A 14711-nucleotide genomic window follows, 5' to 3' on the forward strand; every position below is an offset into this window, starting at 1 on the left:
TTGAGCGTAGGTGGAAGGACATGGGGCCCAATCAAGACATCATCAACAATGTCTGCCCAAACACTCACAGAAAATCTGTGTTGATGACGTGATTGCACAATTCCGTCAGCCCACACATGTTGATTCTGAAAATTTACAATTTGATCACGTTGGAACAAAGCCTCAACCGTAAAGAGAACATTTGCACTGAAATGAGGATTGGCACATTGTTGGATGAACCATTCGCAGAAGTGTACCCGTGGAGGCCAATCAGCTGCTGATAGTGCCTGCACCCGCTGTACATGGTACGGAAACAACAGTTTCTCCCGCAGCACTCTCCATACAGTGACGTGGTCAACGTTACCTTGTACAGCAGCAACTTCTCTGACGCTGAAATTAGGGTTATCGTCAACTGCACGAAGAATTTCCTCGTCCATTGCAGGAGTCCTCGTCATTCTAGGTCTTCCCCAGTCGCGAGTCATAGGCTGGAATGTTCCGTGCTCCCTAAGACACCGATCAATTGCTTCGGACGTCTTCCTGTCGGGACACCTTCCTTCTGGAAACCTGTCTCGATACAAACGTACCGCGCCACGGCTACTGCCTCGTGCTAATCCATACATCCAATGGACATCTGCAAACTCCACTGCACTGACTGCAAAACCACGTTTGTGATTAACACTAACCTATTGATGCCACTTACTGATGTGCTTGATGCCAGTACTGTATAGCAATGAGTCGCATGTCAACACAAGCACCGAAGTCAACATTACCTTCCTTCAGTTGAGCTAACTGGCGGTGAATCGAGGAAGTACAGTACATACTGACGAAACTAAAACGATCTCTAACATTGAAGTTAAGCGTTTTCGGACACATGTCCACCTAACATATTTGCTTTATTTGTGTGTGAGGAATGTTACCGGAAAGTTTGGCCGTACCTTTTTGTAACACCCTGTATATTCTTAACTGGTAAACAATTACATCTCGCCTTTCTGTCTGTCTTTCGATGATGATACTGTCAAGTGGGAATTTTTGCCATACTGTAAAGAAATCGTTTAAATTGTTGCAGATTGTCCCAAAACTGGAAATTGCAATGACAGCTGGTCATATGTTGCAAAAAATTCTATTGTCCAAACCACTCTGCTGCAAACTGCGAAATCGAGATGGCAAATATCACATCATCTGTGGTGTTAAAGCATATGATGTCATTTTTGTGTTATAAATTATCTTAAATACGAATATTCAGCACACAACCAAGATGACTATGCCTAACCAACCTGTTTTCTTTCCCCGACCAATTTTGGGTCATAAAATTGCCCCAGAGACATGGGTGTGGTCTTGCCATGTGCCAGTTTCGTTTTCCCGCCAATTTGAGGTCATACAATAATCACCAAGGCGTGACCTTGGCAGATGTCAGCTTCATTTTCTTGTCATTATCAAGTTATACTACTACCCTACAGGCAGTGACCTCGCCACATGCCATTTCATTTTTCCACCAAATTCATATGCTAAGACGTCGTGCTAAAAGTAATGGCGCCGAAGTTATCATGGAAATTCTTAAAGCTTTTAAAATAAAACAAACTGTAATAAGACTCTACATATTTATTCTTCATGTCTACGTATTTATTTCTCAACATAGTCATCCTGGGGACAAGTACATATCTCCAAACAGGAGACCAATTTGTTGATACTCTCTCTGTAGAATGTGACTTCGTCGAAAGAGCCAGGACTTTAACTAATAGTACCCTGGTAAGTATAATTAACATTTAAAATAATAGGTATCTAATCCTAGTTTATTATTCAAATTTCACAGAATTATAAAAAGAGCTATAAATAAATTTTAACATTTCATCTTACAAGTGATGGGACCAAATGGTATCGAGGATGATCAATGACAGTATAGCCAAGGCATCAGATTGTTGCGTATGTCACAGCACTCTTGTGAAGTCTGCTATTGTCATGGTGAAGCAGAAGGTGCTCCATGTGTGGAAGAACTCTTCGAATCGGAAATCTACTACAGCAAGCTGTGTATGACGCACCGGCATAGTTATGTTGCGCTCCACCATATTACACGGTACATTTTGGAGCCCTCTGATGGAAAATGACTGCAAAGAAGTAGAAATAAGAAATAAAGATTTACAATGTTAATAACTTTTATTTAATTAAAAAAATCGTTAAAAGTTTTCACATAAAAATTTCGGAGGAATTACTTTCCAGCACGCCCTCATACAATTGCTCCAGCAGTGTGAGCGTGTTCTTCTTACAGGCCAGCTTCGTTTTCGTACGAATTTTAAGTCACACAATTTCCACACAGTCAGTGATCTTGACAAGTTTCACTTTTTGGTGACCCTTATTTTCCAGCCATTTTTAAGTGATACAGTTGCCGCGCAGATAACTTGACACGCCCTAGGGGAAGCGACGAGGGTCTTGTATTTTCAGTGAGCTTTAGATAAAATCGTTGTCTTTTGAGTAGAACCAGCACTTCTCCACTAGTCACAGGGTTGCACACTGTCAAAGGTTTCCTCCCCTAATCACAGAAGGTTATGTTCGGTTGATGACCCTTCCGAAATCTGAACTGCTCCTCAGGTAGTATCGCAAAGCAGCGTGAATTTAAAGCCTCTTCAGAGACATCCTCTTGAAGACTTTGGATTGGGCTGCTAATGAGCTTATAGATCTATAATCCAGGGTAAGGCGCAGATCTTTGCTAATCTTAGGTATGGCCCCTATTTTTTATGTTCGAATGCTTAAGGGGAGTGATTAGCCTCGAAAATCTAATTGAATGTGCTGATTACAGATTCGACAACAGCTGGTGGAAGCTGATACATGAGGGCATTTTTGAACGTCATCGTGGTTTCCAACCTTCGTGATTTTTAGGTTGTGGGCTACCTACATGACCAGTACAGTTGATAAAATATGTGATCAAAAGTATCCTTACACCTGGCTGAAAATGACTTACAAGTTCGTGGCGCCTTCCATCGGTAATGCTGGAATTCAGTATGGTGTTGGCCCACCCTTAGCCTTGATGACAGCTTACACTCTCGCAGGAATACATTCAGTCAGAAGCTGGAAGGTTTCTTGGGGAATGACCTAAAGATAACGCATTGCGTGTTAAGGCGTGAATCTGTTGTGGTGTACCTTTAATGATAGCGACATCCATGGCATAAAGTTGCCCTCTATTGGAAAATGTGTTGGAGCGTATGACCCCCGCCACTAAAGCCCTATGTCGTTTCGTTCGCTGGAATTTGTAAGTATTAGAGTGCCATGCCACACGCTTGAAGTTTAGGTCGCCTGTGATTAGAATCCTTCCACATAGGTTCAGCAAGGCTTGTAAATCAGTTGAGATGCAGGCGACGAGGCAACGGCCCGTACGTTGCGATAAACGTTACACGTCTCATTCACATTCACATATGATCGATGTTGCTCATGGCTTCCAGCTCTGTCAGTGGCGAGTCCAGATGCTGGCACATACGTGTACTGCTGTACCGCCATCTGCCGTGTGATTGTCCATGCGTATAATTGTTCCACGCAGCTATTGTCAGGCCATTCATGCTCTCCATAGTGCGACTTTTGTGGCTGAAATATGGTGGCTGCTTGCATAGCTGACATCACTGCAAAAATAATCTGCAGCGCAAAAAGCTATCAGGTATTTTATGCTGTTCACCAGAGCAGCGACATGCCAAATTAGGGTGCTGAGATCATCATCTTGGGCAGCTGCTATGACACTCATGCTGGGTCCAGCACCCTGCTCTGCTTCAATCGGAGTTGCTTCGCTGGCGGTGCTCGTGTATGGGTTTATTTCAGCTTTGTGTTGCTTCAGATCTTCATCCTTCTTTCAGCCGCAGTTACGTTGTGACGTAGCACTCGGCCACATCGGTGGAGTATCAAAAGTAAACTGCCGAACCGTTTAGTGTGGCTGCTGCAAAGAGGTGTCAGCATCTTTAGACGTCTGCACCTTATTCCTGTGTGTGGTTTCGGTGGTGTTTCCCTCCTGCGTCGTTCTTCGACCAATGATTCTCCCTGACTGGCTCAGTCAACGTGCCAGCTGCGGTGTAGGATACGCCACGGTATGCCGTGGTCGTCTTCTTTTGCTGCAGCTCGTTGGTTTGATCTATCTGTTCCTGTGTCACTTGTTGGAAATCTTCAGCGGTAAACAGTGATACACTGCATAGCTCTCCGTCGGGTTTCTTCACTTTCGGCACAGCGGTTGTCCGCTTTGTACAAGTTACTGTAGGGACCTGCATTTCTCTTGAAACAGAAGTACCAGCGATGGAGATGGTGGATCAGCTTTTGGCGCTGTGAAAGTGTGCTGTGAACCTGCCTGGAGTTTTGAGAACAGTGCAAATGAATTAAAATTTCTGTTGGGGTAGTGGTTAATAATCGTACTCGCTGTGCAGTTCTTTTGGCCTGTGCAAAGCAGCTCATGTTCCGAACCTGTGAGCGGTACTGTCAAGGCGGCCTGTCTTAGTCGTAAACAATTGCAATAACCGTTATCAGAGCTTAGTTCATCCTAGTCGGAGCGGTCAATTGGGACACTGGAGGGGCAAGCCCCGACAGTCAGTACTCGGCGACTGCGCTAGCACTAAATTCCGCATGCTTTCACATCGCTAACTTGAGTCAATTATGATTTCCCGATCGTCTTTTCTGACGGTGAAATTTTCTTCTGCACTGGAAAGCGCTACTGAATAATTTGTTTACCGGGTGATAACTGCAACAGTTAATATGTTAATTAATAATATATAATAGTACGAAGTTTCTTTGCAACTAAACGATATTGTAAGTTGGAAGCTACAGTGAGTTTTCTCTTTAAAAAAAACTCGCTCCACTGGCCAAATATTCGAATGAAAGGTATTCAGTTTCTCTTTTTTTACGTGGAAAATTCATAACCTTATAGCGAGGCATAAATCGTGAAATAATCGTGGATTTGCGGCATCTTATTTCAGCATATCTACGTAATTCGGGAACATGATCCCATGACGCAACTGCCAGCAAAACATGCGGTATGTTGAAATGTAAAATGTGTTGCATGGGGAGATAGTTCTGGTAATGGAAGTTTAAGGGTTGGCTCCAACAAGGAATTTTATGATAAGAACTGGTGATCGGTTCATTGATTCCTGTAGGCGTCAAAATTTTTTTTAGAAACTTACTGCCTGGGAAAAAGTTTTCGGCAGCACGCGCTGTGGGATGACGTGACGGTGCTTCATGTTATCCATTACACTTACTTTTTTCAATTTATTTACCTAAATATTGATTTCGTGTATGTATTTATTATTGTTTATCTCTTTGGCGTAATGAACTTCGAACAACATTACATAGTAGAGCTGGTCATCTCCACCTTCAGACTTGCTCACTAAGCGGTCAGCCGCCGTGTACAGCCATGAAATTCAGTGGGGTAGGAGCCGGCGATAAAAATTTGACGATGCAAGCCTGCGAGCTCCCGCTACAGTTGTAAGACTCGTGAAGTTCGTAGACTGGCCTACAGGAGTACCGTTTGTCACAGTGCTACGACGACGGAAGGACACCGTCTACGAATGTGAGCGGATGAGACGTACGTTCTATTCGACAGACTCGGATATTTCCGCATGGGATAATTTCAAGCGACTAGTTATTTAATTTTACTAGGGATTTGCCTCCATTCTTGTTAAATGAGCGAGATGCCAAAGACTTGGTTATTCAGTTTTCCTGTATTTTCCCCTTTTTACTCTTACAGCCATTTTAAAGTAGAATTTTTAATTTTTATTTTCATAACTACTTTAGTTTCTGAACAGTGGTGGATTAAAAGTACAAAAACTGGTACCTTTCTTTCGCTCATCTAGTTTAAGTTAACTCGGTGCCACATAAAGCTCAAAAGATGAGTCACGTGGAGTATCATCTGTCGCAGTGCTATGACGACGAAGAAACACCTTCTGCGAATGTTAGCAGGTGAGACGTACGTTCTGTTAGACAGACCCGGAATAAGCCAGAATATTTCCAGATGGGTTACTTTCAAGCGACTAGTTATTTAGTTTTCTTAGATTTAGATAAACGAGATGTCCGAGGCTGTTTTTTCAGTTTTCTTGTAGTTTCCCTTGTTTTCTCTTACCAGCATTTGAAAGACGAATTCTTCATTTTTATTTTAATATCCATTTTATTTTCTGCACAGTGGTATATTGAAAGTCTAAAAACTAATGAGTTCCATTCGATAGTCTAATTTAAGATATCTTGGTGCCACATAAAGCTCAAAAGATCAGTCACGGGCGAAGGTTCAGGAATTTCATCACATGTCCCGCTTTATAACAATTTTAACTAAAAAAATAGTGAAACGAATTAGAAACAGTGCTCCTTCGAGTTCGCCCGTGAAAACAGTGTGAGAATAATAATCACAATATTTTCCGCTTTGCCTTCTTCTTGCTCCCTAATCTCGAAAACTTGCGTCCATTACTTTGAAGAGGAAAAAGAAAAACACAAATGTGTTCGACAGAACAAATGCTTATTGTTGCTATCTTTAATTTCTTATATTGTCTGAAAGGTATACTTCTGGTCCCCTGGGTTACGTTCAGTGCCAAAGAGAGGGATGCGAAGCGTTTTTGGGAGCACCACGAACGTGAAAGGACCTAAGTTCAAAAATATATATTCCATACGGCAACAGTTTAAAAGAGCGATAAAGACACAATAAATGGCAAAGGCGTAATAATGTGTGCGTTGGCCTTTCATAAGAATTTAATCTGATTAGTGCCAAGTACGGCACAGTGAGCGGTAAAGAGATTTTATCGTCTACAAGGACTGTGTGTGAACATATTCCAGATATAGCGAATTGAGTGCGATGTGAGATCTTGCCTAAACAAAGGAAGCCATTTACCAGAACTAAAGTATTATGACGGATGGGTGATCTTCGGACTGACAATTACTGGTAAACACAATACCTTATTGTCCCATCCCGTATTATTGTAGAGTGTGAGGACGCAAGTGAAATGACAACAGTTTGTTTCTCACGGCATTGTTTCTAGATGTAACAAAGGGAAGTGAAAATATTCTTATGAAATTACACAAAGAACTGTCTGAAACAGATAAATCTCAAATGAAACCAAGCAGAGACATTTGTGACAGAGCAAGGGCCGAGCATAAAGAAAGCTCTTGAACACAACAATCAGTGCACTGCATGAACACAGTATTACGACGCAGCCTTGATGAAAAGTTCCTCAGTGAATAATTGCCAGAGATTTATAGACTCATCCAGACGCATAGATATGTGAAACACTGGTTTTATCGGAAAAGTAGAAGGCACATTAGATAAAATAGTTGAAAGTATATGGAGCAGTATTTGCATAATGTTTAATTCACTTTATTCGCAAAAAACTGACATCCAAAAGTTCCTGGTGCATAAAAATAAGCAGGAAGTGACACCTTCATATCATCCTGATTAATTCCTTTTTTTAATTAGCCACAAATGACGTGGAGGATGAAACAGAACCAAGTATGCCGTTTGTAGTGGCATGGTTATTTAGCTTGCTATATTAATGCGAAAGTGAAGACGACAATGCAGTACTTAAATAGCTGATAGAACGTACAGAAAACGTGCTAAAATAGAAAGTTATTAACGTAATGCAGGACTCTCACTACACTGTTACATTTCTTCACCCACGTTTCGAGGAACACTTAGTCCTCGGTGAGGAAACACAGAAAATACATATCAAACTCTTCGCCACAAGTTAGGCAGCATAGATGTCGGTGACGAGAAAAAATGATCCGACCCCCTCTCGCGTAAGAGAAGCCTCGGAGCGGGTGATCAAAAATGGTTCAAATGGCTCTGACCACTATGGGACTTAACATCTGTGGTCATCAGTTCCCTAGAACTTAAAACTACTTAAACATAATCAACATAAGGACATCACACACATCCATGCCCGAGGCGGGATTCGAACCTGCGACTGTAGCAGTCGCGCGGTTCCGGACTGAGCGCCTAGAACCGCTAGACCACCATGGCCGGCAAGGAGAGGGTGATCATCAACGTCTGGAGGTAAAGATGAACCTGAGAGAGACATGAACATAGATGACAGAGGTGATGCCTTCAGAAGTGTATCGTCTTGGTGGGACGCCAATGCCTGTGCCTTCTCCAAACTCTCCGAAGTGGCGAAACAAGTCCAATGAATTACAGACAAAATTTTAGCAGGGATAGTTTAGTTGTATCAGAGAATCGCCGTAACATCGATCCATATGCTGTCAATGAAATTATGTGAATTCATAACAATAAGATGGCGAAGAAACGTATTTTATGAAGACTATCATGCGAGATGTAACACAAAGAGTCTTTGTAAGTAGTCTCTGTTTATATATACACTTGAAATACAGTTTTCTATTCTGTAGTTACTGTTACAAATAATCTCTTGCTTTAGAAACATATAGCTGTCATACACTGAAGAGCCAAAGAAACACCTGCCTAATTTCGTGCAGGCCCCCGCGAGAACGCAAAAGTAGCGCATCACAACGTGGCATGAACTCTGATGTCTGAATGAGCGCGAGAGGGAACGGACACCATGAATGCATAAGAGTACACGGGTTGAGATCTTTACTGAACAGTAGTTGCAAGGCATCCCAGATATGCTCAATAATGTTCATGTCTCCGGAGGCTGGTGCCCAGTGGTAGTATTTAAACTCGAAAGAGTGTTCCTGGAGCCGCTCTGTAGCAATTCTGGACGTAGATTCTGCCTTCTCTTGCTAGAATTGCCCAAGTCCGTCGTAAGACACAATGGACATGAATGGATGCTGGTAATCAGATCCTTATGATCATGTCACCTATTAGAGTCGTATCTAGACTTAACAGGAGTCCCGTATCACTCTAACTGCACACGATCCACAACATTACAGAGCCTTCACCAACTTTAGCAGTCCCCTGCTGACATCCAGGGCCGCCGAATGGTGTGGCCGTGTGGTTCTAGACGCTTCAGTCTGGAACCGCGTGACCACTACGGTGGCAGGTTCGAATCCTGCCTGGGGCATGGATGTGTTGAAACGTCCCCTTTGAAAAATTGTAAAGCAGTCTTGAAGAAGTAGTGTTGTCCTTCCAACGGAAAGACAGTGCTGACACTTGACATGCAGACAGGTAATGGGCCACAACAGAGCAAACCCACAGCAGAGTCAGTCGAAATTTTGAAGAATATAGGTAGGTTGGTCATCACAGAGCAGACCCACTGTAGTCCTGGTAGAGATTATGGTATTGGTGGGCCACCAGAGGTGCAGACCCACTGCAGTCCTTGTAGAGACGGCCAGCAGCCATCTGTTGCAACCGTGCAGGTGCACAATCACCATCGAAGAGTCTTGCAGAGATTATAACAAGTCCATAAACCACCACTTGTCCACTCACAAAGAATTAGAATTTGTTTGAAATGTCCTTAGAACCAGCAATGCTGTTATCCTGTCCCTTGCTGAATTATTAACACACGTGCAAACACTATCAGTCCCTACTTCTCACATATTGTCCATATACAATAACCTACAGAAATGTGTGCAGTGAAATGTAATTTACTAGTTACTTACTTTGATGAACTGATATCAATTACAATTTTATAACATAAGAATACTATAACAAAGGTACAAAATATACCATTAAAGAACATAATAATACAGATAACATTTGCAGTAATACAGGCCTTACAAAAGAATCGAAATAACAAATACATCAGTGTTACAGGAATTATGACATAAGTAAATACATAAAAGATCAGAATTACTTTTGAAACATCAATTTCACACATGAGCATTAGAACAAAACAGAATAAATAATGTGTAAACACCTTTACGAAGTAAATAACATGTTATTAATGCAAATTATATTTGAGGATAACAGTATTCCTCATCATAGTGAATGTAGCTTAGTATTACAAGAGATAAAATTCTATGAAACAGTACACAGAGACAGGAAGAAAATAAATACTCAAACACATAGTGGGATAACACAAAAGGAAAGGACAGGGTTTGTTTTCAGGGTAACATTTGGTACTGCAGTCCAACCCAAAACGTCATTCTGTAGATCTTTCGTCTTATCTCAACATTTGTTTCCACCAAAAATATCCTATCCAAGCATGCTTTCTGTATTTTGTCCACATCCTGTTTCAAAAATAGTTTTCTCCACTGTACACAACTTTTTTGGCCAAACCATTTTCTTATAGCTTCTCAATGCATTTCTTCTAATTCATCATAGTTAGTTTCTTATATAGTCTACCCCCTCTTAAGCTAACTTAAATCTACTGAGCTCAGGTGCTTAACTAAGGGACGAGGCATTGCAGCAGCACAAAACAATTAACACAAAAAGCAATGACAAAAAACGCAAAGTGACAAAGCAAGCTACAGTAAATCAAAATTACCAAGCAAATGCAACATTACGACTAATATGAGCCAATGTGCAGCAACAAAAAAAACAGTAGTAAAAATGGCTTAACAGAGTAATACAAAGTGAAATTTAGTAGTACTATGACTGGCAAACAACAGCAGCAAATGCTATAACTTATATCTAAACATGACAAAGCTCAAGCAGAAAAAATATTACACTAAAGACCACAATGCAGATAAGGGAAATGTATATTCACATCTTAATGGCTATGTAAAGTGGTGCACCACAACTTATGCTACAAAAGAAATTACCAAGTACCTGAAAAGAGAATTCTGTATGCAATTCTTGTGAAGGGAAATGTCTTTTTGTGCTCCCTCGTTTTTTAAGTAGATTATAAAGTTATTATGTACTGGATCTGTAGGCATAAAATATTTATATTAGTACATCTATCATATTTTTATTTTAACCAATGCTGCCGTGCAGCTAGAAACTAGATATTGAGCAAAATAGACAAAGCATGGCGTGAAACGTCAATCACTAGCCATAAGGCATTTAATAATGCAGTAAACAATCTTCCAACTAGCAAGGCAATAGACATGAAACGTTTCTCATCATTTCATTTCAGTAAATATCATAAATTAAGAACTCTACAGTGTAATCATGTTTTCAAATTTGAGGGTGTCGTATTTACGATGCTTTCTACAAAGGAGTGTCAATAGCGAGGATAATGACCTCTTTTTTTTCACCACCTAATGGCTTTCTTTTTTCAGACGACTATCTCTCAGCTGGGCGCCCAAAACGCATTACGTCAAGGTCACTTACCTTTCCTACTGAAATATTTATGACAGCAGTTTCCGCTACAGTAGCAGTCTCATATAAAAAAAGTTCATAAGTCAAGAATTTGTGTTACAAATCTGTAGAAACAAAATCCTTTAAATGTAATAGAGTCCCAAAAATTTTCTCCAGCATTGTAATATATTCACGCATTTACATACATTTCATAACTCTTAAAGTAAGATTCCCGGTTTCCAACATCCTTTTTCACAAACCAGAGTCCCTAACCACTACTCATTATTCCTTACCTTATTCGTCGACACTTCTTCAATATTTCATCATAACAGATACATAGCATAATCAAATAACTCATATGGCATCAGCTTATTGATCGTAAACATACCGTAACAGCATAATACATATCGTCATCATAACATCATAAAACCTCAGCAAAATATCAGAATCGTCGTAGATTTCTGCAATAACTTCAAAACCTAAAAAATATTCTCTGCTAATTTCAATAGTGTCATCTACCTCAAACGTATTTTAAAAATCATCATCCCATACCAAATTCATCATTCAGAGCTCTCATAGTATCACAATGGTTCTGAAAAAATATGAACATTTCACAAAGTACAGACAAAATACAATTTCATAAATGTGAAGTTATCCAACTGTGTAATTGTGTAAACATGTGTCACTGATGTAGTAAAAAAAAGTTTACCTCTCAGTTAAATGATCAGATAGCTGTGTAATTTATGTGTTAGAGAAATATGGTAGCGATGTGTAAAGTTGTATAAGCAAATACCACATTAGCTAGGGCTCCTTGTGCTTGCCACAAACATGGCACACAAAGTAAGCGTGTACCCCCCTGTGGATTAATGTAATTATATCCTCAGGTGTTACAGATTACAGCAATGGAATGAAATGTATCACGGAAAACCTTTGTATCATTGTACTTCAAATATCTTTAGAAATAAATGTTTTAAGTACGAAATTAATCACTCAAATACATGTACTGTAGCGCTAAACTGTGCGTCTTGTTGTAAGATAATCTCTGTGGAAGTGTCGTAGTTATCGTCCTCCAAAAGATAAGTTCTGCAGAAGTCAATGTACTCACCTCATGATAAACAAAAGTGAAATGCTTTGCGTATAGATATCGTAGTTATTACGTACCATACCGTGATCAAGAAAGTACTATAATGTAACGTATTGCTGTGCTACGATAAAGGCTGTCTCATTGTAGCTATACCACAAAAGTTACTACTAAAACATGTTTTCCTTTCCAGAAGAATTCAGAAAAACTGTGCAGATATAAAACAGATACACCGCAAAAGCACAATGTATATTGTGTCACACATTAGTAGCGTCGTGATATAATCGTGTAGCTATCAAAGAAACCAAATGCTAAGTTATCTTTAATCTCACAGAAAGTACTTCAAATAAAGAATGTCTTTTCAACTAGACCAAAATGTTGCATTAAAATCTCATTAACAGTATGTGTTCTAAGTATGTAAGCCTTATAGTCGTTACGTAATCGTGCAACTAACAAGCGAGAATGTACAAATAACAAGAGTGTGTCGTCTGTTCACTATAACAATGCATTCGTAATTTCTGTTTAAAAATGTTCCCTAGGTTCTAGACTGGATATTTAACTTCAAAATATTGCTGCATGTTAACAGGTTCTCAGTGTGACAAAGCATACTAGAAATGTGAAGTGAAATGTTTTATGGCAAAGACAAAGTTAAAAAGCAGATTACCTTTCAATAAACGGTTTTACATGTGAAATGTGGTGTAAACCTTTACTCTTCCTAGTACGCAGAGTTTCAACTTCAAGGCAATTATGTTGTATACGTCGGTAAGGAATACTGGAATTTTTCTCAATGTTAGCGTCTATGTTATTTTTCTCTGAGCCAGCCGGCGCACGTGGCTGCCTGCGGTGCAAGTCATTGTCTGTCTCTTTGTTGTCGCGCGTCGTTATTGAGATTAGGAGACCTAACTTCTACAAATTCATCTTGTCGAGAGGGCCCTGCCCTGTTTGAAGCTCGCCAGTTCTGATGCAATTCAGGTCGGTCGTTACGATTATATCGTCTGTCGTCATTTTGGTAGATTCCATAGTTTCTTTCTTGTCGGTTAAGTGGTGGAGAATTTCTCCCTGAATTATCACTGCATGGTGGACCGTTGCGTCTGAAGTTATTCTGTCTCCCGTGACAATAATAGTTCTGGTTGCCATATTGTTTGTTTCTATGATTGTCTCTGTTATATTCATTACTACGGAAATGCGACCTTTCTCTGTAACTATTATTCTTCCAACGGTTGTCATTCGGGTGGTGTCTGTTTTGATCACGATTTGTGTTGTGAGAATAGCCTTGTCGTGTCCAGTTATTTCTTTCATCGCGGAATTGCGACGGATGTAACCTGTAATTGTTGTGTTCCTGTTTCCGCGTTCCGCAATTGTCAGTATCAATTTCCAATTCTTGTAAGAATACCTGAAAAGCTTCAATGCCATCTTTGCAACGTCCTGCCAAAATAATCTGTTGTAAATGTTCAGGTAATTTGATTAAGCAAATGAGGATGAGTTCTGAGGGGCTGTATGGGTTTGAAAGATACTGATTCTTATGTAACATGTCTTCAAAATATTTCACAAGACTGGAAAATTCAGATTGTTCGAAACGTTTTATCATTATGATGCTATGTTTTACTCGGTCTTGTGTGGCTTGAGACCAATACGCTGAGAGGAAGGCATGATAAAATTCTCCTTCACTGTGACAATCGTAAATGACCGATCGCATTCTTAAAGCTGGTTCATTCTCCAAGTAGCCACACATAAATTATAATCTGTACTCTAATAATCAGTTGGGAGGAAAACAATGAGAGAATTGATGGAGCCACGCTTGTGGATGAATGTCGTTGCCAGAATTCTTAAATGTTTTGAATTTACGTGAAGTAATGAACAGCTTATAGTCAAAATCATCGTGTCGGCGGGTAGCTTATCGGTCATTGTTGCGTCGTGTCAGCGGTTCCATCTCAAAATTCGGTGCACCTTGCCAATTTATTTAATAATTTCCGAAGTGTCCTGTGTTATTATTTTGTGGCTTTTGCGTATTTCTAAGTCCCTCTTCCCGTGTTGGAGCGCGAGTGTCCTCTGAAATACGTAATTCTTGTACTACATGTGTCAGCTGATTTTGTACTTCCCGGATTTCTCTTTGGTGTTGCGTATTAATTTGATTCTGATTTTGTTTGAATTTCCTAATTTGTTCGCACTCTTCTGTAACATTCAGATCATCATCTACCTTTGCAGATAAGTTAATAAACTTATCCGAAAGTTCGGCTACTTTCTCCGATAGTGAAATTATTTCCTCTATGTGTTTTTCTGAACCAAGTTTCAGAGTGCCCATTTGTGTTGAAATCGTATCTACTGTGTCCTTTAAGTTTTCCTGAGTTTTTGCAAGTTGTGTAACCGGATCGGTAGATGCAACTGAGTCATGATTTTCATGAACAATAGTTTGCAGTTCTTTTATAGTTGCTTCGTGATTCTGTAATGCATTTTCATGCCGCGAAAAAATAGGTTGAAACTGCTCACAAATTTGTGTTTTTACGTCATTACAGACTTTTTGACATTTCGATTCTATGTTATCTAACTCATTAGTTAAATCTT

Source organism: Schistocerca gregaria, chromosome X, assembly GCF_023897955.1.
Source record: "Schistocerca gregaria isolate iqSchGreg1 chromosome X, iqSchGreg1.2, whole genome shotgun sequence".
NCBI lineage: Eukaryota > Metazoa > Arthropoda > Insecta > Orthoptera > Acrididae > Schistocerca > Schistocerca gregaria.